The sequence below is a fragment of the Oncorhynchus masou genome, chromosome 25 (assembly GCF_036934945.1).
Source record: "Oncorhynchus masou masou isolate Uvic2021 chromosome 25, UVic_Omas_1.1, whole genome shotgun sequence".
NCBI classification, from domain to species: domain Eukaryota; kingdom Metazoa; phylum Chordata; class Actinopteri; order Salmoniformes; family Salmonidae; genus Oncorhynchus; species Oncorhynchus masou.
In genome coordinates this window covers 46,390,468-46,418,444 of record NC_088236.1, presented here as the reverse complement: position 1 = coordinate 46,418,444, position 27,977 = coordinate 46,390,468, and the positions used below count along the sequence as shown (strand labels likewise).

The following is a 27,977-nucleotide window of genomic DNA, read 5'->3' as shown; positions in this document are numbered from 1 at the left end:
TACTTTGTTGAAGTACTTTGTTTGGCAATGATTACAGTAACGATTCTTCTTGGGTATTACGCTACAAGCTTGGCACACCTGTATTTGGGGACTTTCTTTCATTCTTCTCAGCAGTTCATCTCAAGCTCTGTCAGGTTGGGATGGGAAGCATTGCTGCACAGCTATTTTCTGGTCTCTCCAGAGATGTACGATCGGGTTCAAGTCCGGGTTCTGGCGTGGCCACTCAAGGACATTCAAGATGGCGCCGACATACATGGCAGCTCTGCTTCTTGCTCCTAAGCAACTTTGCAGTATTTTGTTTTTTGGGGGGTGTTATATCTTAGATTATCAGCCCAGAAAGTTTTTTTTGTGTAATTAAATACAGCCGCAAATAACTATTGGATATCAGAGCGGCGGTAACTCACCATAATTACAACCAGGAATACAACTTTCCCGAAATTGATCCTTTGTTCGTATGCCAGAGGCTGCTCCAAGACGATCCAGGACTTCTAGTCTGACTCAGGAGGTGTGCCATTCACTGCTTCTGAGAATATTACTCACTAATGTTCAATCTCTGGACAATAAAGTAGACAAGCTCAGGGTGAGGATCTCCTTGCAGAGAGACCTCAGGGACTGTAACATACTCTGTTTAATGGAATCATGGCTCTCTCCAGATATACTGGATAGACAGGAATAAAGAACTCTCCGGGAAGAAGAAAGGCGGTGGTGTATGTTTCATGATTAACTACTCGTGGTGTGATTGTGATAATGTACAGAAACTCAAGTCCTTTTGTTCACCTGACCTAGAATGCCTCAATCAAATGTCAACCGTATTACCTCCCAAGAGAATTCTCTTTGGTTATAGTCACAGCCGTGCATATTCCCACTCAAGCCGATACCACGACAGCCTTCAAGGAACTACACTGGACGTTGCGCAAACTGGAAACCACATATCCTGAGGCCGCATTTATTATTTATTTATATATTATTATCTGGGGATTTTAACAATACAAATTTGAGGAAAACGCTAATGAAGTTCTATCAACACATTGACTGTAGTAATCGTGCTGCTAAAATACTTGACCACTGCTACTCCCCCTTCCCGGATGCCTACAAGGCCCTCTCCCACCCTCCCTTCGGCAAATCATATCACAACTCCATCCTGCTCCTCCCTTCCTATAGGCAGAAACACAAGTAGGAAGCACCCGTGCTAAGGTCTATTCAACGCTGGTCTGACCAATCATAATCCATGCTTCAAGCTTCTTTTGATCACGCGGACTGGGATGTATTCCGGGTAGCCTCTGAAAATACCATTACAAAGGGAAAACCAGCCAAGTCGCGGACACCGACGTCTTGCTCCTAGACAAGCTAAATACCTTCTTCACCCGCTTTGAGGATAACACAGTGACACCGACGAGGGTCACTCCCAAGGACTGTGGGCTCTCGTTGTCCATGGCCGACATGAGTAAGACATCTATGCGTGTTAACCCCGGCCCAGGTGGCATCCCTCGCCACGTCCTCAGAGCATGTGCAGAACAGTTGACTGGAACTGTTTACGGACATATTCAATCCCTACCTATCCCAGTCTGCTGTCCCCACTTGCTTCAAGATGTCCACCATTGTTCCTGTACGCAAGAAAGCAAAGGTAACTGAAGTAAATGACTATCGCCACTTAGCACTCACTTCTGTCATCATAAAGTGCTTTGAGAGGCTAGTTAAGGATAATTTTACCATTACCTTACCTGACACCCTAGACCCACTTCAATTTGCATACCTCCCCAATAGATCCACAAATGATGTAATCGCCATCGCACTGCACACTGCCCTATTTCATCTGGACAAGAGGAATACCTATGTAAGAATGCTGTTCATTGACTACAGCTCAGCCTTCAACACCATAGTACCCTCCAAGCTCATCATTACGTTTGTGGCCCTGGGTCTGAACACCGCCCTGTGCAACTGGGTCCTGGACTTCCTGGCAGGCCACCTCCAGGTGGTGAAGGTAGGAAATAACACCTCCACTTCGAGGATCCTCAACAAAGGGGACACACAATGGGGTGCATGCTCAGCTCCCTCTTGTACTCCTTGTTCACCCATGACTGCGTGGCCACGCATGCCTCCAACACGCCTCCACAACAGTAGTAGGCCTGATTACCAACAATGATGAGACAGCCTACAGGGAGGAGGTGAGGGCCCTGGAAGAGTGGTGCCAGAAAAATAACCTCTCCCTCAACGTCAACAAAATGAAGGAGCTGATCCTGGACTTCAGGAAACAGCAGAGGGAGCATCCCCTATCCACATTGACGGGAATCCACAGTAGAGAAGGTGAAAAGCTTCAAGTTCCTCGGAGTACACATCACTGACAATCTGAAATGGTCCACCCACACAGACAGTGTGGTGAAGAAGACGGAACAGCGCCTCTTCATCCTCAGGAGGCTGAAGAAATTCGTCTTGGCCCCTAAGACCCTCAGAAACTTTTACAGATGCACAATTAAGAGCATCCTATTGGGCTGTATCACCACCTGGTACGGCAACCGCAGGGCTCTCCAGAGGGTAGTGCAGTCTGCCCAACGCATCACCAGGGGGCACACTGCCTACACTCCAGGACACCTACAGCACCTGATATAACAGGAAGGTCAAAAAGATCAAGGAAATCAACCACCCGAGCCATGGCCTTTTCACCCCGCTACCATCCAGAAGGCGCGGTCAGTACAGGTGCATCAAAGCTGGGACCGAGAGACTGAAAAACAGCTTCTATTTCAAGGCCATCAGACTGTTAAATAGCCATCACTGGCTGGCTACCACCCGGTTACTCAACCCTGTACCTTACAGGCTGCTGCCCTATATACAGTGGGGCAAAAAAGTATTTAGTCAGCCACCAATTGTGCAAGTTCTCCTACTTAAAAAGATGAGGCCTGTAATTTTCATCATAGGTACACTTCAACTATGACAGACAAAATGAGAAAGGAAAAAAACCCAGAAAATCACAATGAAGGATTTTTTATGAATTTGCAAATTATGGTGGAAAATAAGTATTTGGTCACCTACAAACAAGCAAGATTTCTGGCTCTCACAGACCTGTAACTTCTTCTTTAAGAGGCTCCTCTGTCCTCCACTCGTTACCTGTATTAATGGCACCTGTTTGAACTTGTTATCAGTATAAAAGACACCTGTCCACAACCTCAAACAGTCACACTCCAAACTCCACTATGGCCAAGACCAAAGAGCTGTCAAAGGACACCAGAAACAAAATTGTAGACCTGCACCAGGCTGGGAAGACTGAATCTGCAATAGGTAAGCAGCTTGGTTTGAAGAAATCAACTGTGGGAGCAATTATTAGGAAATGGAAGACATACAAGACCACTGATAATCTCCCTCGATCTGGGGCTCCAAGCAAGATCTCACCCCGTGGGGTCAAAATGATCACAAGAACGGTGAGCAAGTGATCTGCAGAGAGCTGGGACCAAAGTAACAAAGCCTACCATCAGTAACACACTACGCCTCCAGGGACTCAAATCCTGCAGTGCCAGACGTGTCCCCTTGCTTAAGCCAGTACATGTCCAGGCCCGTCTGAAGTTTGCTAGAGAGCATTTGGATGATCCAGAAGAAGATTGGCAGAATGTCATATGGTCAGATGAAACCAAAATATAACTTTTTGGTAAAAATTAAACTTGCCGTGTTTGGAGGACAAAGAATGCTGAGTTGCATCCAAAGAACACCATACCTACTGTGAAGCATGGGGGTGGAAACATCATGCTTTGTGGCTGTTTTTCTGCAAAGGGACCAGGACGACTGATCCGTGTAATAGGAAATAATGAATGGGGCCATGCATCGTGAGATTGAGTGAAAACCTCCTTCCATCAGCAAGGGCATTGAAGATGAAACGTGGCTGAGTCTTTCAGCATGACAATGATCCCAAACACACTGCCCGGGCAACGAAGGAGTGGCTTCATAATAAGCATTTCGAAGGTCCTGGAGTGTCCTAGCCAGTCTCCAGATCTCAACCCCATAGAAAATCTCTGGAGGGAGTTGAAAGTCCGTGTTGCCCAGCAACAGCCCCAAAACATGACTGCTCTAGAGGAGATCTGCATGGAAGAATGTGCCAAAACACCAGCAACAGTGTGTGAAAACCTTGTGAAGACTTACAGAAAATGTTTGACCTCTGTTATTTACCCTTTGTTGGCAATGACAAAGTATTGAGATAAACACTTGTTGTTGACCAAATACTTATTTTCCGCCATAATTTGCAAATAAATTCATTAAAAATCCTACAATGTGATTTTCTGGATTTTTTCTTCTCATTTTGTCTGTCATAGTTGAAGTGTAAAATTACAGGCCTCATCTTTTTAAGTAGGAGATCTTGCACAATTGGTGGCTGACTAAATACTTTTTCCCCCCAATGTACATAGACACGGGATCACTGGTCACTTTCAATTTGTTTACATTCTGCTTTACTCATTTAATATGTATATAATATTATATTCTACTGTATTTTAGTCAATGCCACTCAGACATTGCTCGTCCTAATATTTATATATTTCTTAATTCCATTCTGATTTGTGTCTATTGTTGTGAATTGTTAGATACTATTGCATTGTTTGAGCTTGGAACACAAGCATTTCGCACACCCTCAATAACATCTGCTAAATATGTGTATGTGACCAATCAAATTTGATTGATTTGAGACTTGTCCCGAAGCCACTCCTGCGTTGTTCTTTGCGCAGCGAGTGTTGATGTCTCCGATGATCTGGTGAAATTTGCTCTACCCTCAACTTCCGAACTAGTCTCCATCTTGGTGTGCTGTTTATTGCTCCTTGGCTATCTGACAAACTTTTTGGTTCTTACTTTGAATACATTTACCTACGTCTTAGTTTTTTCCTCATGCTACTTTTTTCATTCAACTATTTTACCCCGGACGCTTTATCTGGACATGGTTCTACAGGACCTCCAGCCGAAAAAGCTAAGTAGTAACATTACCACTATACCATCTAATTGCAGTCGCTGTACTCACAATATAAAGGAGAACTATCACCTTATGGTGAGGATAGCCGTGTTGCAAGCACAGCTTCAGACGCAATCGTTAGGCAAGGATACTTTAAGCGTAGTAGGAAAAGATGAAACAGCGTTTGACCCACCAGTAAGTCCAGATAGTAGTATAAATCCCTCCGCACAGTCCCCGCAGCCAGACAATTTTCTCAAGGCTTCTGGAAAGAAATGCTGTTGGCATGCTCAACCGGTCTCGCTCATTCAGCTGACAAACTTTCAACCGGTTCTTCCCATTAAAGCAACGAGTCAGAGTCAGAGGCCGGGCCTTCTCAGGTCTCTCCTCCACCCGTTACAAGGTCTGAGCTGCCGCAGCCTCCCACCATTAGCTCTGACAAATTGAAAACCCTAATCATTGGCGACACCATTACCCACCATATTAGACTTAAAAAGAATCATCCAGCAATCATACACTGTTTACCAGGGGGCAGGGCTACCGACGTAAATGGCTAATCTGAAGATGGTGCTGGCTGAGGCTAAAACTGGCGAGTGAAGAGAGTATAGGGATATTGGTATCCATGTCAGCACCAACGATGTTAGGATGAAACAGTCAGAGGTCACCAAGCGCAACATAGTGTCACGCCTTGGTCATTGTATTTTGTGTTTTCGTTATATATTTGGTCAGGCCAGGGTGTGACATGGGTTTATATATTGTATTTTCGTATTGGGGTTTGTAGTATCTGGGATTGCGGCTGAGTAGGGGTGTTGTATAGGCTTGGCTGCCTGAGGCGGTTCTCAATCAGAGTCAGGTGATTCTCGTTGTCTCTGATTGGGAACCGTATTTAGGTAGCCTGGGTTTCACTTTGTATTTCGTGGGTGATTGTTCCTGTCTCTGTGTAGTTTCACCAGATTGGCTGTAATTAGGTTTCACGGTCCGTTTTGTTGTTTTTTGTATTTGTATCAGTTATTTCATGTACCGCGTTTGTTCCATTAAAAAACATGAGTAACCAACATGTTGCATTTCGGTCCGACTTTCTTGCGACAAACGAAGAACGCCGTTACAGAATCACCCACCACACACGGACCGAGCAGCGTGTTAACAGGCAGCTGGAGCAGCGAAGGGAGGACGTTATGGACAGCAGAGGCTTGGAGTATACGACGTGGGAAGAAATAGACAGGTGGGCGGCCGACCCAGAGAGAGTGCCGGAGCCCGCCTGGGATTCGCTGGAGCAGTGCGAAGAAGGCTATAGGAGAATGGAGTCGAAAAGAAAGACACGGCGGCGCAGAGCGAAACCCAAAAATCAGTCCCAAAAATTTCTTGGGTGGGGGCTCAGAGGGAGAGTGGCTGAGTCAGGAGACAGACCTAAGCCAACTCTCCCTGTTTATCGTGAGGAGCCAAGGAGGAGACCAGAACCGGTGTTGGAGGTGAGCGAAACAGAGACTGTGAAGGAGTTAATGGGGAAATTGGAGGAGAGAGTAATGAGGGAGTTGCTAGTTTGGTGCTTTAGGTACAAGATTCGTCCGACGGAGCGTGTCGGGGATTTAATGGCACCTGGGTCAGCGCTCCATACTAGTCCTGAGGTGCGTGTTAGTCGGCTGGTGAAAAATGTGCCAGCCTCACGCACTAGGCCTCCTGTGTACCTACCTAGCCTTGCACGTCCTGTGCCAGTCCTGCTCTCAGGCTCCCCAGTACACCTTCACGGTCCAGTCCATCCTGTGCCACCTTCACACACCAGTCCTCCGATGGCAGCTCCCCGCACCAGGCTTCCTGTGCGTGTCCTCGATCCAGTACCACCAGTTCCAGTACCACGCACCAGGCCTTCAGTGCGCCTCGCCTGTTCAGCGCAGCCAGCGCTTTCTCCCTCTCCTGCGCTGTCGGAGTCTCCCGCCTGTTCAGCGCTATCAGAGCCTTTCTCCTCTCCAGCGCTGCCGGAGCCTCCTGCCTGTTCGGAGCAGCCAGAGCTGCCAGTCTGCATGGAGCAGCTAGAGCTGCCAGTCTGCATGGAGCAGCCAGAGCTGCCAGTCTGCATTGGAGCAGCTAGAGCTGCCAGTCTGCATGGAGCAGCCAGAGCTGTCAGTCTGCTTGGAGCAGCCAGAGCTGCCAGTCTGCATGGAGCTGCCAGTCTGCATGGAGCTGCCAGTCTGCAAGGAGCTGCCAGTCTGCAAGGAGCTGCCAGTCTGCATGGAGCTGCCAGTCTGCAAGGAGCTGCCAGTCTGCATAGAGCAGCCAGAGCTGCCAGTCTGCATGGAGCAGCTAGAGCTGCCAGTCTGCATGGAGCTGCCAGTCTGCAAGGAGCTGCCAGTCTGCAAGGAGCTGCCAGTCTGCAAGGAGCTGCCAGTCGGCAAGGAGCTGCCAAAGCTGTTAGTCTGCATGGAACAGTCAGAGCTGTCAGTCTGCAAGAAGCCGCCAGAGCCGCCAGTCAGCATGGAGCAGCCAGAACCACCAGTCAGCATGGAGCAGCCAGAGCCGTCAGTCAGCATGAAGCAGCCAGAGCCGTCAGTCTGCAAGGATCCGCCAGTCAGCCAGACTCTTCCAGATCTGCCAGTCAGCCAGACGCTTCCAGATCTGCCAGTCAGCCAGACGCTTCCAGATCTGCCAGTCAGCCAGACTCTTCCAGATCTGCCAGTCAGCCAGACTCTTCCAGATCTGCCAGTCAACCAGACTCTTCCAGATCTGCTAGTCAACCAGACTCTTCCAGATCCGCTAGTCAACCAGACTCTTCCAGATCCGCCAGTCAGCCAGGATCTGCCGGATTCAACTGCCTGGCTGGGCTTCATCTCAGTACTGGGTTTCCTCTCAGTACTGGGCTTTCTCTCAGTACTGGGCTTTCTCTCAGTACTGGGCTTTCTCTCAGTACTGGGCTGCTCCTTAGTCCCGAGCTGCCCCTCAGTCCCGAGCTGCCCCTCAGTCCCGAGCTTCCCCTCAGTCCCGAGCTGCCTCAGTCCCGAGCTGTCCCTCAGTCACGAGCTGCTCCTCAGTTCAGTGGGGTTCTGGGTGAGGACTATTAGGCCATGGTCGGCGGCGAGGGTGGATCATCCAAGGACGCGAAGGGGAGGAACTATGACATTTATTGTGTGGGGTCCACGTCCCGAGCCGGAACCGCCACCATGGACAGACGCCCACCCGGACCCTCACTATGGTTTTGAGGTGCGTCCGGGAGTCTGCACCTTAGGGGGGGGGGGGGTTCTGTCACGCCTTGGTCCTTGTATTTTGTGTTTTCGTTATATATTTGGTCAGGCCAGGGTGTGACATGGGTTTATATATTGTATTTTCGTATTGGGGTTTGTAGTATTTGGGATTGCGGCTGAGTAGGGGTGTTGTATAGGCTTGGCTGCCTGAGGCGGTTTTCAATCAGAGTCAGGTGATTCTCGTTGTCTCTGATTGGGAACCGTATTTAGGTAGCCTGGGTTTCACTTTGTATTTCGTGGGTGATTGTTCCTGTCTCTGTGTAGTTTCACCAGATAGGCTGTAATTAGGTTTCACGTTCCGTTTTGTTGCTTTTTGTATTTGTATCAGTTATTTCATGTACCGTGTTTGTTCCATTAAAAAACATGAGTAACCAACACGCTGCATTTCGGTCCGACTTTCTTGCGACAAACGAAGAACGCCGTTACACATAGCTTCAGCGTGTAAATCAGCTAGAAAGATGTGTCGGCATCGAGTAATTGTCTCTGGCCCCTTCCCAGTTTGGGGGAGTGATGAGTTCTACAGCAGTCTCATAACTCAATCGCTGGTTGAAAACGGTTTTCTGCCCCTCCCAAAAGAGAGAATTTGTAGATCATTGGACCTCTTTCTGGGACTCCCCCACAAACAGGACCAATCCTGGCCTACTGAGGAGTGACAGACTCCATCCTAGCTGGAAGGATGCTCTCATGTTATCTATGAACATAGACATGGCCCTAACTCCTCTAGCTCCACAATGAGACAGCAGGCTATCTTGCCTGCACTCTGTTAGCCAGCCTTCCAGCTTAGTGGATTCTGCCAATAGCACAGTCAGTGTAGTCAGCTCAGCTATCCCAATTGAGACTGTGTCTGTGCCTTGATCTAGGTTGAGAAAAACTAAACATGGCGGCGTTTGCCTTCGCAATCTCAATGGAATAAAGACCTCCTCCATTCCTGCCATTATTGAAGGAGATTGTGATATCACACATCTCAAAATAGGGTTACTTAATGTTAGATCCCTCACTTTCAAGGCAGTCATAGTCAATGAACGAATCACTGATCATAATCTCGATGTGATTGGCTTGACTGAGACATGGCTCAAGCCTGATGAATTTACTGTGTTAAATGAGACCTCACCTCCTGGTTACACTAGTGACCATATACCCCGCACATCCCGCAAAGGCGGAGGTGTTGCTAACATTTATGACAGCAAATTTCAATTTACAATACTTTTTTTTTCACTGCATTTTGGTCTTTTGAACTTCTATTCATGAAATCTATGCAACCTTTTTTTTAAATAGTTATTGTTTACAGGCCTCCTGATCCGTATACAGCATAGCATTCCTCATGGAGTTCCCTGAATTCCTATTGGACCTTGTAGTTATGGCAGATAATATTCACATGGAAAAGTCCACAGACCCACTCCAAAAGGCTTTCGGAGCCATCATTGACTCAGTGGGTTTTGTCCAACATGTCTCCAGACCTACTCAATGCCACAGTCATACCCTGGATCTAGTTTTGTCCCATGGAATGGATCTAAATGTTTTTCCTCATAATCCTGGACTATGGGACCCCCATTTTATTAAATTTGAAATTGCAACAAATAATCTGCTCAGACCCCAACCAAGGATCATCAAAAGCTGTGCTATAAATTCTCGGACAACCCAAAGATTCCTTGATGCCCTTACAGAGTCCCTCCACCTGCCCAAGGCCGTCGGAGTACCAAAAAAAAAATATATATATATAAAAAAAAAGAAAAACAAATCGGTTAACCACCTAACTGATGATCTAAATGGAACCTTACGTAATACCATAGATGCAGTCGCACATCTAAAAACAAAACAAATTTGTCACAAGAAATTTGCTCTCTGGTATACAGAAAATATCCGATCCCTGAAGCAATCTTCCAGAAAATTGGAACGGAAATATCGCTCCACCAAACTAAAAGTCTTCTGACTAGCTTGAAAAGACAGTAACGTACAATACCAAAGAGCCCTCACTGCTGCCCGATCATCCTATTTTTCCAACCAAATTAAGGAGAATAAGAACAATCCAAAGTGTATTTTTTACACTGTCGCAAAGCTAACTAAAAATAAGTATTCAACAAGAGAGGATAGCTTTCACTTCAGCAGTGGTAAATTCATAAACTTGTTTGATGAAGAGATCATGATCCTTAGAAAGCAAATTATGGATTCTACTTTGAATCTGCAATTTCTCCAAAGCTTGCACAGAACTGCCAGGATATAGGATCAATGGAGGATCAATGGAGACACTCAAGTTGTTTAATCCTGTATCTCGTCACACATTCATGAAAATAGTTATGGCCTCTTAACCATCAAGCTGCATACGGGACCCTATTCCAACTAAACTACTGAAAGAGCAGGAAGTATCCTGTTCTTGGCCCTCCTATATTAAACATATAAATGGATCCCTATCCACCGGATGTGTACCAAACTCGCTAAGTGTCAGTAATAAAGCCTCTCTTGAAAAAGCCAAACATTGACCCGGAATTTTTGTTTTGTTTTTACAAATCAGCCTATATCGAATCTCTCATCTCCCCCCCAAAAATATGTTATGCAGAAACTCACTGCCTTCCTGAAGACAAATAATGTATATAAAATGCTTCCGTCTGGTTTTAGACCCCAGCATAGCACTGAGACAGCACTCACGAAGGTGGTAAATTACCTTTAAATGGCGTCAGACCAAGGCTCTCCATCCGTCCTATTGCTCCTAGACTTAGTGCTACTTTTGACACCATCGAGCACCACGTTCTTTTGGAGAGATTAGAACTCCTAATTGGTCTACACCAGGGGTGGGCAATTCCAGTCCTCAAGAGCCTGATTGGTATCCCAGTATTGCCCCAGCCCCAGCTAGCACACCTGACTCCAATAATCACATAATCATGATCTTCAGTTTAGAATGCAATTTGATTAATCAGCTGTGTTTGCTAGGGATGGAAAAAAAGTGTGACACCAATAAGGCCGCTCTCCCTCCCTGGCACTCGAGGCCCTGCATTACGCACTCCTACCACCATCATTACGCACACCTGCTTCCCTCGTTACACGCATCAGCGATTCATTGCACTCACCTGGACTCAAATCGCCATGTTATTACCTCCCCTATATCTGTCTGTTCCCCAGCTCTGTTCCCTGCTTCTGCATTAATGTTTGTATGTCTTGTATACCTGGTTATGATGCTCTTCCTGTCTTGTTCATGTCTGTACTAAATTAAATGTTCAACTCTCCGTGCCTGCCCTCTCATCTCCAGTGTCGGTTCTTTCAGCGTGCATATTATATGTGCCAAACAGGTGCTGTTAGATTACAATATCATTTTTCTGACCATCTGGAACAATGTACACAACACTAAATAAATGATAAGCATACCAGAGAGTCTGTTGCAATGTTTAGTTAAAAATAAATAATTGTAAAGCCTTTATTACAGCAAACACTAAAAACAAATTGCATTCATTTGTTAACGCAATTTCCGACATGGAACAGTTTATTTATCGTTTACACTAATTATTCAAGGGGAGCTTTATTTTATTTTCAAAACGGAAATGCTTGATTGCATTTCAAATCATAAATGACTCATATGCTGTGTGATGACATGAATGAATGAATGATACAGTAGCCTGTATATGCTTTGAAATATAGGCTTAAGTTACGGTATTAAAACTAAACAGTATGTACTCTTTGGCCTAGAGCACGATGGTGGTTCTACAAGGCTGCTATACTAAGCCTACTAATGATAACGATATTACTTATTATAAATGATGATCATCATAATAATAACAAGGAGATCAAGAAAAAGGAAGGTTATTATGATACGTTTTATTTTTCTGACAATTTGGAAGAGAGTAAACAACACTAAATAACTTAAGTAATACCAGAGAGGCTGTTCTAATATATTTAAAAAAGTGTAAAGCCTTTATTACAGCATTGCAAAGATTAAAAACAGCTGAATTTGTGAAATTGGTTATCCCACATGTGGTTGCGTGAGGCTTGGTGCTCACAGAATCAGTAGGCTATTGATCAAGCACTCAAACAGAAGCAGGATCTGTCTTATTTCTCTAGACATACAGTATATGGATGATTAACAGTATAAAGCCAGGCACATTTAACAATTAGTCTATTGATTATAGACCTACTGCCGTTTCCGCTCTCCTCACTTTTCTTAGAAAAGTAAGGCAAGTGCTGTTTTCTTGTCTCCTAACTCGGCTGCTGCCTCCGCCGCATTCTTCTCAACATCAATATGCTGGTTAACTTTGCTATTATGCACATAGCGTCATGGTCTAAGAAAAGACGGCAATTCAGCGCACTGATATTTCAGAACCACGGTCAGCAACCGAGATCCAATGCAAGAAGAGAAAGCAACACAAATAAAAATAATATAATTTTTTACGAGTGTTGCACCAATGTTTTTACGTAATATAACCATGTACAATTTTAGTAGCACGTCTTGGTGATGGACTGTGCCATCCCCACGGCCTCCACAATGGATTAGTCCACTCAGACAGGCGCGGATCAGAGAAGTGTCTTGTAAACCATGAAATTCTATATATTTTTTGCTACTGCTCGACTAAAGAAATCTCGGCCGACCAACAGCCTATCAACTAAATGGGATCAGCCCTTAACAGCATTGTAAATACTAACCTAAATGACAGGGTGAAAAAAAGGAAGCCTGTACAGAATAAAATATTCCAAAACATGTATCCCGTTTGTAATAAGGCACTAAAGTAATACTACAAAAAAATGGGAAAATAAATGTACTTTTTGTCTTGAATACAAAGTGTTAAGTTTGGGGCAAATCCAACAAAACACATCACAGAGTACCACTTTTTACACTCTTTATATTTACAAGCATGGTGGTGGCTGCATCGTGTTATGGATATGCTTGTCATCGGCAAGGACTGGGGAGTTTTTTAGGATAAAAATCACAGTAATAGAGCTAAGCACAGGCAAAATCTTAAAGGAAAAACTGGTACAGTCTGCTTTCCAACAGACCCTGGGTGACAAACCTCACCTTTCAGCAGGACAATAACCTAAAAAACAAGGACAACTATACACTGGAGTTGCTTATAAAGACGACATTGAATGTTACTGAGTGGCCTAGTTACAGTTTTGAAAATCTATGGTAAAACTTGAAAATGGCTGTCTATCAATGATCAACAACCAACGTGACAGAGCTTGAAGAAATTTTTAAAGAATAAAAGGGGCAAATATTGTACAATCCAGGTATGCAAAGCTCTTAGAGACTCACCCAAAAACACTCAGCTGTAATCGCTGCCAAATGTGATTCTAACATGTATCGACTCAGGTGGTTGAATACTTATCTAAGCAAGATATTAGTATTCAATTTTAAAATATTTTTTTTTAATCGTAAAGTTCTTCATCCACTTTGACATTGTTGTGGATCGTTGACAAAAAAGGACAATTAAATAAATTGTATTCCCACTTTGTAACATGGATTGTGTCAATGATTGTGAATACTATTTGAAGGCACTTTATTTGTTGTCAATGTTCTGAATAATTAAAAAAATAGTTATTCAAGTATAAATTACCAAAGTTACGATAGATTGGCATAGATTCTGTTAATTATCTAAATGATTGAAGATGCTGGTAACTTTGGTAAATTACTGGTAGCTTTGCAACCCCAGTTACACTGGATTGGTACAACAATACTCTGTCTATTTGGTATTCCAACAACACTGCTGCCCATATATGCAGTCTGCCTGACAAGAGTACACCCAAAAACGTCGACAGAGAAATTACATTTAGATCGTGAAATTCTGGCATAAACATTCCTCAAGTCTACACAGTGCCCAGTCCTTTTGGATGGAAAGTAAATTAAAGTGTGTCTGCCTTTGATCAGCATTAGGAGCATGGCTACTGACTGAGGTATTTTATGGAGTCATGAAAAGTGAGAAAGGGGAATTTTTCAGCCCTTAGTGTGCTGTTGCTAAAATAAGCTGTAGCTGTACTTTTATGAGGGTTACAATCAGAATGAAGAAGTATGTGAGTTAATAGTGTGCGTGAGACAGCTTACAACCATTTCCATTTGCAGCCTTGTACATTGCCATATATGTCTCTTTGGACTTACAATAAGTGTCTGGTTTACAAAGTTACAGTAGTAGGGTGAATGTTCATGTCATTTTGACTACTGCTTCAGACACTGACACACACAAATAACACACACCAGTTTGGAGGCTGTGTGCGAAACAGTCTAGAGTCCACAGTCATTAAAGGGAACAAGGAGAGACCTCCGGAGCTGTGTTGTTGAATAGGCAGCCCCTCTATTCTTAGGTGCCTTCCCATACAGAGGCTGGTTCCCCATTCACAACACAAGGTCATTAGATAATACACAGTGGGACCTCAAGACCAACACGGTGGGGGTGGGAGGGCCACGCTACAAAACAACCTTTTCCCCAACTCAAACTCCCCCTTCTCGGTCTCTCTACACACAACACACACACACGAATGATGATGTCATTATTACGCCCCCTTCTCAATTCAGTCCAGTGTTATTCAGCCTTTCAGTGTGGGTTTCCTCTCTCTCGGTGTCTGTTATTAGAGACAGGGCATCAATATACGCTTCTACACCTGCATTGCTTGCTGTTTGGGGTTTTAGGCTGGGTTTCTGTACAGCACTGAGATATCAGCTGATGTAAGAAGGGCTTTAGAAATAAATTAGATTTGATTTAATAATGTGACCTACTGTCACAAGGGCAACCAGTGAAGAAAAAACACCATTGTACAACCCACATTTATTTTCCCTTTTGTACTTTAACTATTTGCACATCGCTACAGCATATGACATTTGAAATGTCTTTATTCTTTTGGAACTTCTGTGAGTGGAATATTTACTGTTGATTTTTATTGTTCATTTCACTTGTGTTTATTATCTACTTCACTTGCATTGGCAATGTTAACATATGTTTCCCATGCCAATAAAGCCCCTTGAATTGAATTGAGAGAGATATCTACTGAGTGTTTGGCCTCACTGGTCTCTCTCAGCTCCCAGCATGCTCTATTTTGGTGATGACAAGAACTAATGCTGAGGGAGCACTGTGGCCTATTGATTTACACTGATGCTCAGCTCAGGAATGAGCGAGAGACAGAGACACAGAGACAGACCAGGTTGGAGAAACAGAAACAGAGAGGGGTGTGAAAAACAGCGAGACAAAGATTTGTAGTAATTGAGCAAACAATTAGGCTTGCGGCCTGCTACAATCCACTAAAGCTGAAGCCTGTATTTTGTTTTATTGTACCTTTAGTTAACTAGGCAAGTCAGTTTAAGAACAAATTCTTATTTTCAATGGTGGCCTAGGAACAGTGGGTTAACTGCCTTGTGCTGGGGCGGAATGACAGATTTTTACCTTGTCAGCTCAGGGATTTGATCTTGCAACCTTTCGGTTACATGTCCAACACTCGAACCACTAGGCTACCTGCCACCCCAATTTTAATCCCACTTTGTAACATAAAAAGTCAAGGGTTGTGAATACATGTTTCATCAGTAGGGTATGTGGACACAGCATAGTGATGGTAACAGCCCAGTTCCTGTGGGGATAGCTTGGCAGCCAATGACGGTATGTCTGCCCTTCCTAGCCAAACGCTGTTTGGCTAAATCACCATGACGACAGAGCTGCCAAGCCTCATTTCAAAAACTCTAGTCTTGTGCTTAACTCTGTGGATGAAATCATCATGGAGTTGAGGTACTTGGCAATGACACAATGTACTCCTGCACGCGTACATTTCTCTGTCAACCTTCTCTTTGTCGGAGGGAGACTTTCTTAGTTCACTGTTTGAGAAAGCATACTTACTCTGGTTGAGTGTGTCAAGAGGTTTCTGAGTCAATAGAGCAGTTATTATGCATTCATGAATCAGCAAATGTATTTTCTATGACGTTCACCATCATACGACCTATAACAGTTTGTTGAAAAACACAGCCACACAACCTCGGATGGGTGATAGATGGGTGGTAAACCACAAAGCGGAGCCCACAGATCATTATGACATCACCATGGCAACATCTCTATTATCTATAATTGTGTGGGATCACAGTCAACATAACAGAGAGATCACCCACATTCAGAAGTTCAAAGGAACATGGCACTAATTGGGCATAATTAAAGGTGTCCTAAATATGTGTCTCTGAGCTATCCACCACAGGGTTCAAACATGTGGGGATGCAGATTATTTTTTTGTAGGCGTCTGCCTGCACTACAGACGCCTATATCGATCGCTAATACAAGACTAGTAAAGGCCCAGTGCACAACTTTTATGTTTTGTTTTTTCTTCCGATTTTTCAGGGGGTGCTGCAGCACCCTCAGCCCTCGAACTTCTCGGAGCTTTGGGTTCAAAGGGAAAAATGGGTCCAATAAATTGGATTTGCAAATATTTGCCCACCAATTCAGGAGGGGAAATAAATAGGCTATTTATTCTCCATTACAATGCATGGTATTCTATGCGTCAATGCTGTTCGTGTGTGTCTCTATGTCTGTGGGTGCGTGTACTGTTTAGTACCTCTCTGTGTTGAATTACAGTCTATCTCAAAGATCGCCATGTCGGCAGACACCCGAGCTGTGCGCTGAGCACAAAGAATAAAGTCAAAGAGCCCTGGGGAGAATAGCAGAGTCACTCCACGCGAGGCCGGAAAAAGCGCAGGCCAGGTGCTAAAAGAAAGACGTGCACGCCACACAGGTAGCCAACAGTTTGGCACGCGCACTAACCTCCGTTGGTTGTATGGTAAGGGCACTCTGCAGACTACTTGCACTAACGCCTCAATAATACCTACAGTGAAAGCGCGAAATGGTACGCAGCATCACCTGGATGTGTGCAACAAAAGTTCAACATTCACCTTCCGTTAAAATTTCTGGCAAGCTGTCAACGCATACAATGTGATGCATAGCCTACGTTCGATAAATCCAAAGTACGCGCCACACAGAACGCACGGCAACTGCCTCTGCATGTTCTTCTGGTGTACCAGGGTGCAAAAAACACTATCGGTGTGATCGAGGCGTAACTGTGCCACCTGAGTTGCCCTGACTATCACTGGTACTATCACTATCACTTCCTCTATGCCTAGCCTATATCTAGACCTAGAGCACCGTTTTATGTTATCCTTTGACTACCTCCATAATCTTTCCACTCCTGGAACCAATTCAATCAAGTTTGAATTACACAACACCCTTTCTTCTTGTAAACGAGAAAACAAGATCCAAATGCTGGGACCGTTTACGTAGCTCTGAATGAAACCGGATATTTATGTAACGAACTATCCAATAAGTATTTAGAAACTTCCTTATGGGAGTTTAAAATGCGACTAAAGGAATACTCAACTTGAGCTTGCAACTATATTCAGGCACTTAAGAGCAAATAAGGATGTTTAGGCCTACCAGTTGGTTGATGAGCGGGGGTTGAGAATGTCCTCTTTGGCCGTGAGCAGTGACAGGCTATAGGTATCGAGGTTAATCGCTCGCATCGTGATGAAGTTTTCTACAATCCACTTCCGAAGATTTCTTCACTTCGCAAGTCGTACTAGAAACTGAACACGGCCACACTGACGCGCTTTCACGGCCGGGAGAACGATTAGTAAGGAGGCTTATCTCATGCAAAGTAATGGAAGTTTCAAGTGGGGAAGAAGGTGACAGTCCGCCAGCAAGCTATGCAGGCTGCAAACACACACACTGGGTGGTTGAGGCTGTTGCAGACTTTCTGCAGTGAGATGGAAATACGTTTTCACTCAAAGCCCCACCTCCTCCTGACGAATGTGTGTGTGTGTGTGTGTGTGTGTGTGTGTGTGTGTGTGTGTGTGTGTGTGTGTGTGTGTGTGGGGGGGGGGGGCACATTGTTTACGAACATTGGAGTAAAACAAGCTTATATTTCTGGTGGGATACAACAGTTGGACTCAGTTCAAGAGGCATTTCTAAGTTCTATTCTTCAAGAATCAATCGGTATATACTGTATCATTCATTTATAGGTCCAAAATTGGAAGTAACTAAGGGTTCTAGCATTAACTTGCCTTAAAGAGACATTCTGAACTTTGCTGACGAGGGGTAAGCCATTTTTTTACCTCCCGTTTTGTGTCACTGTGTAGTTCATACTTGCATTATATATGAGCACAATTACTGTCTTACCTCAACTAGCCACGACATCTTTAGCTTGAAAGTGACTGTTTTCTGGAAGTTTTGTATCGCAATTTTGAGTACTGTGAACTTGGCCTTCTGGGCCAGCACCTAGCAATTTGAGTTCCAGCCAATGAGCTTCAGCACCTGGCCATTGGAGTGAGAAGATGCACATGCACATTGGACGAGTTACACAGTGAAAGAAGAAGGCTGGGCCAGGCCTGCCCAGTATTATCCATTGAGGTTGCATAGCGTGACACAGCAGAGAAAGCGAGAGAGAGCAATGATGTACTGCACATATATATGATGTAGTAGGACATTTTCGGGGACCAGTTTTGGTTCTTGAGCTTTACTTTCAGTAAGTGATGTGCATACAACCACAATGAACTATTTTGAGAGCCATTCATGTACATCATCTCTCACTTTCTGTGAGCTAACATTATCCAGAAAACAACGGCTACACAAGACAGCTGATGATGTCCCCATCAGCTACCCCCATTGAGACCGTGTCTGTGCCTCGACCTCGGTTGGGCAAAACAAAACATGGCGGTGTTCGCCTTAGCAATCTCACTAGAATAAAGACCTCCTCCATTCCTGCCATTATTGAAAGAGATTGTGATACCTCACATCTCAAAATAGGGCCACTTAATGTTAGATCCCTCACTTCCAAGCCAGTCATAGTCAATGAACTAATCACTGATCATAACTTGATGTGATTGGCCTGACTGAAACATGGCTTAAGTCTGATGAATTTACTGTGTTAAATGAGGCCTCACCTCCTGGTTACACTAGGGACACTAGTGACCATATCACACGTGATAGCAAATTTAAATTTACAACAAAAAAACAGACGTTTTCGTCTTTTGAGCTTCTAGCCATGAAATCTATGCAGCCTACTCAATCACTTTTTATAGCTACTGTTTACAGGCCTCCTGGGCCATGTACAGCGTTCCTCACTGAGTTCTCTGAATTCCTATCGGACCTTGTAGTCATTGTGGATCTTAATGTTTTCCTCATAATCCTGGACAATCGGACCACCATTTTATTACGTTTGCAATCGCAACTAATAATCTGCTCAGACCCCAACCAAGGAGCATCAAAAGTCGTGCTATAAATTCTCAGACAACCCAAAGATTCCTTGATGTCTTTCCAGACTCATTCTGCCTACCCAAGGACGTCAGAGGACAAAAATCAGTTAACCACCTAACCGAGGAACTCAATTTAACCTTGCGCAATACCCTAGATCACGCCCAGTCACGCCCCTAAAAACTAAAAACATTTGTCATAAGAAACTAGCTCCCTAGTATACAGAAAATACCCGAGCTCTAAAGCAAGCTTCCAGAAAATTGAAACGGAAATGGCGCCACACCAAACTGGAAGTCTTCCGACTAGCTTGGAAAGACAGTACCTTGTAGTATCGAAGATCATCCTCTTTTTCCAACTTAATTGAGAAAAATAAGAACAATCAGAAATTTCTTTTTGATACTGTCGCAAAGCTTACTAAAAAGCAGCATTCCCCAAGAGAGGATGGCTTTCACTTCAGCAGTAATAAATTCATGAACTTCTTTGAGGAAAAGATCATAATCATTAGAAAGCAAATTACGGACTCCTCTTTAAATCTGTGTATTTGTAACGGCTTTCGTCTGGTGGAAGAGAAGCGGACCAAAATGCAGCGTGGTATCTTTGAGACATGTTTAATGACGAATGAAAAAATGAACAATACAAAACAACAAACAGAACCTGAAAACCTATACAGCCTATCTGGTGAGAACAAACACAGAGACAGGAACAATCACCCACGAAATACTCAAAGAATATGGCTGCCTAAATATGGTTCCCAATCAGAGACAAAGAAAATCACCTGACTCTGATTGAGAACCGCCTCAGGCAGCCATAGACTATGCTAGACACCCCAAGACAAAACACACCACAATAAACCCATGTCACACCCTGGCCAGACCAAATAAATGAAGACAAATAAAATATAATACAACCAGGGCGTGACAGTATTCCTCCAAAGCTCAGTTGTCCTGAGTCTGCACAACTCTGCCAGGACATAGGATCAAGAGAGACACTCAAGTGTTTTAGTACTATATCTCTTGACACATTGATGAAAATAATCATGGCCTCTAAACCTTCAAGCTGCATACTGGACCCTATTCCAACTAAACTACTGAAAGAGCTGCTTCCTCTGCTTGGCCCTCCTATGTTGAACATAATAAATGGCTCTCTATCCACCGGATGTGTACCAAACTCATTAAAAGTGGCAGTAATAAAAGCCTCTCTTGAAAAAGCCAAACCTTGACCCAGAAAAAAAAAACTATCGGCCTATATCGAATCGTCCATTCCTCTCTAAAATTTTAGAAAAGGATGTTGCGCAACAACTCACTGCCTTCCTGAAGACAAACAATGTATAGAAATGCTTCAGTCTGGTTTTAGACCCCATTATAGCACTGAGACTGCACTTGTGAAGGTGGTAAATGACCTTTTAATGGCGTCAGACCGAGGCTCTGCATCTGTCCTCGTGCTCCTAGACCTTAGTGCTGCTTTTGATACCATCAATCACCACATTCTTTTGGAGAGATTGGAAACCCAAATTGGTCTACACGGACAAGTTCTGGCCTGGTTTAGATCTTATCTGTCAGAAAGATATCAGTTTGTCTCTGTGAATAGTTTGTCCTATGACAAATCATCTGTACATTTCGGTGTTCCTCAAAGTTCCGTTTTAGGACCACTATTGTTTTCACTATATATTTTACCTCTTGGGGATGTCATCCGAAAACATAATGTTAACTTTCACTGCTATGCGGATGACACACAGCTGTACATTTCAATGAAACATGGTGAAGCCCCAAAATTGCCCTCGCTAGAAGCCTGTGTTTCAGACATAAGGACAAAACAGAGATGCTTGTTCTAGGTCCCAAGAAACAAAGAGATCTTCTGTTGAATCTGACAATTAATCTTGATGGTTGTACAGTCGTCTCAAATAAAACTGTGAAGGACTCTGGGCGTTACTCTGGACTCTGATCTCTCTTTTGACGAACATATCAAGACTGTTTCAAGGACAGCTTTTTTCCATCAATGTAACATTGCAAAAATCTGAAACTTTCTATCCAGAAATTATGCAGAAAAATTAATCTATGCTTTTGTTACTTCTAGGTTAGACTACTGCAATGCTCTACTTTCCGGCTACCCGGATAAACCACTAAATAAACTTCAGTTAGTGCTAAATACGGCTGCTAGAATCCTGACTAGAACCAAAACATTTGATCATATTATTCCAGTGCTAGCCTCCCTACTCTGGCTTCCTGTTAAGGCAAGCGCTGATTTCAAGTTTTTACTGCTAACCTAAAAAGCTCCTACCTATCTTTCCGATTTGGTCCTGCCGTACATACCTACACGTACGCTACGGTCACAAGACGCAGGCCTCCTAATTGTTCCTAGAATTTCTAAGCATACATCTGGAGGCAGGGCTTTCTCCTATAGAGCTCCATTTTTATGGAATGGTCTGCCTACCCATGTGAGAGACGCAGACTCGGTCTCAACCTTTAAGTCTTTACTGAAGACTCATCTCTTCAGTAGGTCATATGATTGAGTGTAGTCTGGCCCAGGAGTGTGAAGGTGAACAGAAATGCTCTGGAGCAACGAACCGCCCTTGCTGTCTCTGCCTGGCCGGTTCCCCTCTCTCCACTGGGATTCTCTGCCTCTAACCCACTTACAGGGGCTGAGTCACTAGCTTACTAGTGCTCTTTCATGCCGTCCCTAGGAGGGGTGCGTCACTTGAGTGGGTTGAGTCACTGACGTGGTCTTCCTGTCTGGGTTGGCACCCCCTGAGTTGTGCCGTGGCAGAGATCTTTGTGGGCTATACTCGGCCTTGTCTCAGGATAGTAAGTTGGTGGTTGAAGATATCCCTCTAGTGGTGTGGTGGCTGTGCTTTGGCAAAGTGGGTGGGGTTATATCCTGCCTCTTTGGCCCTGTCTGGAGGTATCATCGGATGGGGCCACAGTGTCTCCTGACCCCTCCTGTCTCAGCCTCCAGTATTTATGCTGCAGTAGTTTGTGTCGGGGGGCTAGGGTCAGTCTGCTATATCTGGAGTACTTCTCCTGTCTTATCTGGTGTCCTGTGTGAATTTAAGTATGCTCTCTCTAATTCTCTCTTTATTTATTTCACTCTCTCTTGGAGGATCTGAGCCCTAGGACCATACCTCAGGATTACCTGGCATGATGACTCCTTGCTGTCCCCAGTCCACCTGGCCGTGCTGCTGCTCCAGTTTCAACTGTTCTGCCTGTGGTTATGGAACCCTGACCTGTTCACTGGACGTGCTATCTGTCACAGACCTGCTGTTTTCAACTCTCTAGAGACAGCAGGAGCGGTAAAGATACTCTGAATGATCGGCTATGAAAAGCCAACTGATATTTACTCCTGAGGTGCTGACTTGTTGCACCCTTGACAACTACTGTGATTATTATTATTTGACCATGCTGGTCATTTATGAACATTGGAACATCTTGGCCATGTGTCTGTTATAATCTCCACCCGGCACAGCCTGAAGAGGACTGGCCACCCCTCATAGCCTGGTTCCTCTCTAGGTTTCTTCCTAGGTTTTGGCCTTTCTAGGGAGTTTTTCCCAGCCACCGTGCTTCTACACCTGCATTGCTTGCTGTTTGGGGTTTTAGGCTGGGTTTCTGTACAGCACTTTGAGATAGTAGCTGATGTAAGAAGGGCTATATAAATACATTTGATTTGATGATGTGTATCTGTCTGGCATGGTTTATGTCAGGTTCATGAAAAGCCGCAGGGAAACACACCACTTTATATTGGCATTCGGAGGGATGGGGAAAACGACGTGTGAGGAGTGCCAGTGAAGGAGAGGTGGTGATGCCGCTGAGGTTTAGAGGAGGCATGGGGGTGGGGGTGTGGGGGCAGGTATGGAGCTGTCACTCTCTTTGTCCCCCTAGCCATTTGAGTAGGCCCCAAGCAGCCCTTGGCAGCTGCCAGAGAAGCCATTTACAGTGAGGGCCATCTCCATCAAGACCCTTGAAGAAACAGAGGGACCAATTTTGCGGGAACTGTGTCTGAGGTAGCCAGCATGTAAAAAAAAGACGAAAAAGTAAAGGGTCTTTTTCTGTGTTTGAGAACAGCTGGGGGTCTGGACAATACATGCCCAGTGCCATACACACACACACACACACGCACGCACGCACGCACGCACGCACGCACACACACACACACACACACACACACACACACACACACACACACACACACACACACACACACACACACACTCACACACACACACACACACGCACGCACGCACGCACGCACGCACTCACGCACGCACGCACGCACGCACGCACGCACGCACGCACACACACACACACACACACACTCACACACTCACACACACTCACACACACACACTCACACACACACACACACACACACACACACACACACACACACACACACACACACACACACACACACACACACACACACACACACACACACACACACACACACACATTTTCAGACTCAGTTCTCTGTTATTTGAGTGTAGGGGAGGGGGTATGCATAGACCTTACATTTAGGAAAGTTTCTCAGCATTTTCTTCATTGTAATTTTGTGATAATTCAGTGCAGATGTGTCATTTGATAGATGGTATTTTTGTTTTTGATGTGCCAATCCAGAGATCCAGAGTTTCCCCTTAGATCTTCAGAGATTCAGTGGACAGACAGAGAGTGACTAAGCTCCAGTGAATATCTGCTCATCAGACTCTGGCATATCAAACCATAACCACCTTAAAATAAAAAAATACGGAACCATGCTTTTTCCATCTTCCTCTTTTTTTTGTACAATCACCAGGCTTTTGGAAACCCTAAGCGCAATTTGGTTGGAGGGCCCCCTACCTCGCGGCAAAACATTTTAATGGCCCCCCTCTTGACGGTGAAGAGAAGAATTTTAAAGTTTTAATGTTAATTTCCTGAAATTCTACAAATTTGCCATGGGGAGTAGATAAAATGTTGGCCCAGTGCCTGCAAAAACATGATTTTTTTTGGTGTTTTATATTTCTTATATTTCCACACTGAGGCTGAAATAATAATGTGAAATTACTAACATGATGATAATGCTATTTTAGTTTAAGAGCTATTTTGAAAAGACCACCTGAAATCTCTACCAGTTTTGGTGGGATGGAGTTTTGGCTTTCCATGGTGATATCCCCTTGCAATAAATTAGTTATCTGACCAATAAGAAAGAGAGTTCCAAACCTCTCTGCCAAAAAGAGCATATCTTTTTTACAATTTTAATTGAAAACAATCACAGTCAGGAACTTAATTGTTACCAAAAATGTATTTGATATTGAAATAAATACAGCTACATTGGACAATTGAAGAATGTTTTCTGCAATTCTACACACTATGCCATGGAATGGAGAGAAAACGTTTAACAAATGTCAGGCATTTCTACTCATTTTGCCATGGGGCAGAGATTATTTATTTTCTCCAGTGTTACAGATAATTTCCTGCAATTCTACCCATTTTGACATGGGTTGGAGAGATATTTTTGCAGTCTCAAAGTTAATTTAAACTCTACACATTTATGTCTGACACGATCGTCGTAAGAACATTCGGACCAAAGCGCAGCGTGATATGGGTCCCTCTTACCCCCCAAGTTGCGGACTCTGACTGCAAAACCTGACTCTATAGGTGGGTCCGTATGGGCATCTAGCGTCTGTGGCGGCTCCGGTGCGGGGCAAAGTACGCACTCAGCTCGCAGATCCACCAGCATTGGTGGTGGCTCTGGTGCGAGCCGAAGAACCCGCTCAACCCGCGGAATCCGCCAGCATCGGTGGCGGCTCTGGTGCGGAATGAAGAACCCACTCAGCTCGCGGATCCACCAGCTTTGGTGACGGCTCTGGTGCGTGGTGAAGAACCCGCTCATCCCGCAGATCCAGCCATGGACCCGGGCTGAACACTGTGCCTGGACTGGACCTCGGTGTCAAGGAAGGCTCCTGTCATGGAGCGGGACTGGACACCAGCCCTGGCCTGGACATCGGTGCAGAGGAAGGCTCCTGTCATGGAGTGGGACTGGACACCAGCCCTGGCCTGGACATCGGTGCAGAGGAAGGCTCCTGTCATGGAGCGGGACTGGACACCGGCCCTGGCCTGGACATCGGTGCAGAGGAAGGCTCCTGTCATGGAGCGGGACTGGACACCAGCCCTGGCCTGGACATCGGTGCAGAGGAAGGCTCCTGTCATGGAGCGGGACTGGACACCAGCCCTGGCCTGGACATCGGTGCAGAGGAAGGCTCCTGTCATGGAGCGGGACTGGACACCAGCCCTGGCCTGGACATCGGTGCAGAGGAAGGCTCCTGTCATGGAGCGGGACTGGACACCAGCCCTGGCCTGGACATCGGTGCAGAGGAAGGCTCCTGAAGGCTCCTGTCATGGAGCGGGACTGGACACCAGCCCTGGCCTGGACATCGGTGCAGAGGAAGGCTCCTGTCATGGAGCGGGACTGGACACCAGCCCTGGCCTGGACATCGGTGCAGAGGAAGGCTCCTGTCATGGAGCGGGACTGGACACCAGCCCTGGCCTGGACATCGGTGCAGAGGAAGGCTCCTGTCATGGAGCGGGACTGGACACCAGCCCTGGCCTGGACATCGGTGCAGAGGAAGGCTCCTGTCATGGAGCGGGACTGGACACCGGCCCTGGCCTGGACATCGGTGCAGAGGAAGGCTCCTGTCATGGAGCGGGACTGGACACCGGCCCTGGCCTGGACATCGGTGCAGAGGAAGGCTCCTGTCATGGAGCGGGACTGGACACCAGCCCTGGCCTGGACATCGGTGCAGAGGAAGGCTCCTGTCATGGAGCGGGACTGGACACCAGCCCTGGCCTGGACATCGGTGCAGAGGAAGGCTCCTGCCAAGGAGCGGGACAGGATGCCATATCTGGTCTGAGCAATGGCGCAGAAGAAGACTCCGGCCATAGAGCAGGACTGGACGCCGTGTTTGGACTGGACACCGGCGCAGAGGAAGGCTCTTGCCCTGGAGCAGGACATCGCTGGAAGTTCTGGACTGTGGACCGCATCGCTGGAGGTTCCGGACTGTGTACCGTCACAGGAGGTTCCGGACTGTGGACCGTTGGAGGAGGTTCCGGACTGTGAACCGTCGCCAGAATCTCTGGACCTAGTGCGTGGAGCCGGTATAGGTGGCACCGAACTGGTGACACACACTTCAGGGCGAGTGCGCGAAGCAGGCATAGGATGTACCGGACTGCGAAGGCGCACGGGAGGCCTAGTACGTGGAGCTGGCACAGGACGTACTGGGCTGTGGATGCGTACTGGAGACCTGGTGCGTATAACCGGCATCAATTGTACCGGAACGATGACACACTTCGCTTCGCACGGCGAGTGCGAGGAGCTGGCACAGAACGTACTGGGCTGTGGAGACGCATTGGAGACCTGGTGCGTAGAGCCGGCACAAATGGTACCGGACCAATGACACGCTCCTTAAGGCGAGTTTGGAGAGCTGGCACAGGACGTACTGGGCTGTGGAGGCGTACTGGAGACCTGGTGCGTGGAGCCGGCACAGATTTCACCAGACTCATAGCATGCTCCTCAGGACGAGTACTCTGGCTCTGGTTCACTCCTTGGCTCCGCCGACCACCCCTTGTGCCCCCCCTCCAAAATCTTGTCGGGCTGTTTTTTGGGCTTTCTTTGTGGCCGTAAACCCCGGCATGGTCCCTGTCCTCCCTTCTCTCCTTGCGTCTGCCGCCAAGGAAGGCGATCCTGTCCTGCCAGGATTACCTCCCAAGTCCAGGATCTCTTCCCATCCAGGATATCCTCCCAAGTCCAGGATACCTTCTCCTCCTGGGCACGCTGCTTGGTCGTGGTGTGGTGGGATCTTCTGTCACGATCGTCGTAAGAACATTCGGACCAAAGCACAGCGTGATATGGGTTCCTCATGTTAAATGAATGAAATGTACAAAAACAATAAAGAACAAACGAAGTCAATGAATAGCTCACAGGCAAATACACATAAACAAGATCCCACAAAACACAGTGGGGAAATGACAGCTCCCTCTGATTGGGTGGGGAAATAAACAGCTCCCTCTGATTGGGAACCATACCAGGCCAACATAGAAATAAACACACTAGATTACCCACCCTAGTCACACCCCGACCTAACCAAAATAGAGAATAACAAGGCTCTCTATGGTCAGGGCGTGACAATGTCACTTATGCCTGGAACCGGCCCTGTCAATCCCTTTAATCTGACAAGGCACTCTCTACACACTCTTTACTACTGCATGTACAGTAGTGATACCACAAACTCCTATCCACCTGTGCCACCTCTGCAGTCGATTTCACTGCATCGCTCCTTAAAAGGCTAAACCTCCACGGGAGCCCACCTACAACCCCCCTGCGCCTACCACCCCAGCCACCCCCTGCCTCCCCCTCCACTGGTTCATCGCCAAGGCTATAGGACAGAGGGTAAGACATCCCTATATCCCCATGCATCTATTATTCTTACAACTTCCTGTCATTAGGGGCTTCTCTCTGGCCTGTCTGGTGCCCCTGGCTGGATGTGAACTGTTGTGCTGTTACGCTTCACTTCAGACGGCTCTGGCATTTCCTCTGCTTGGGTGCGGTGGCAGGCAGTTTTTGTTGGATGTGGCTTTTAGTGAGAGAAGGGTGAGGTGAGATTCGGAGGGGGGCTGTTTG

The 27,977-nt window shown here is 45.9% G+C and overlaps 1 pseudogene; it reads right to left on the bottom strand.

Moving 5' to 3' along the window:
- Positions 1–17,842, bottom strand: part of LOC135514400 (drebrin-like protein A) — a 62,509-nt pseudogene extending 44,667 nt beyond the window's left edge.
- Positions 17,843–27,977: the final 10,135 nt, after the last annotated feature.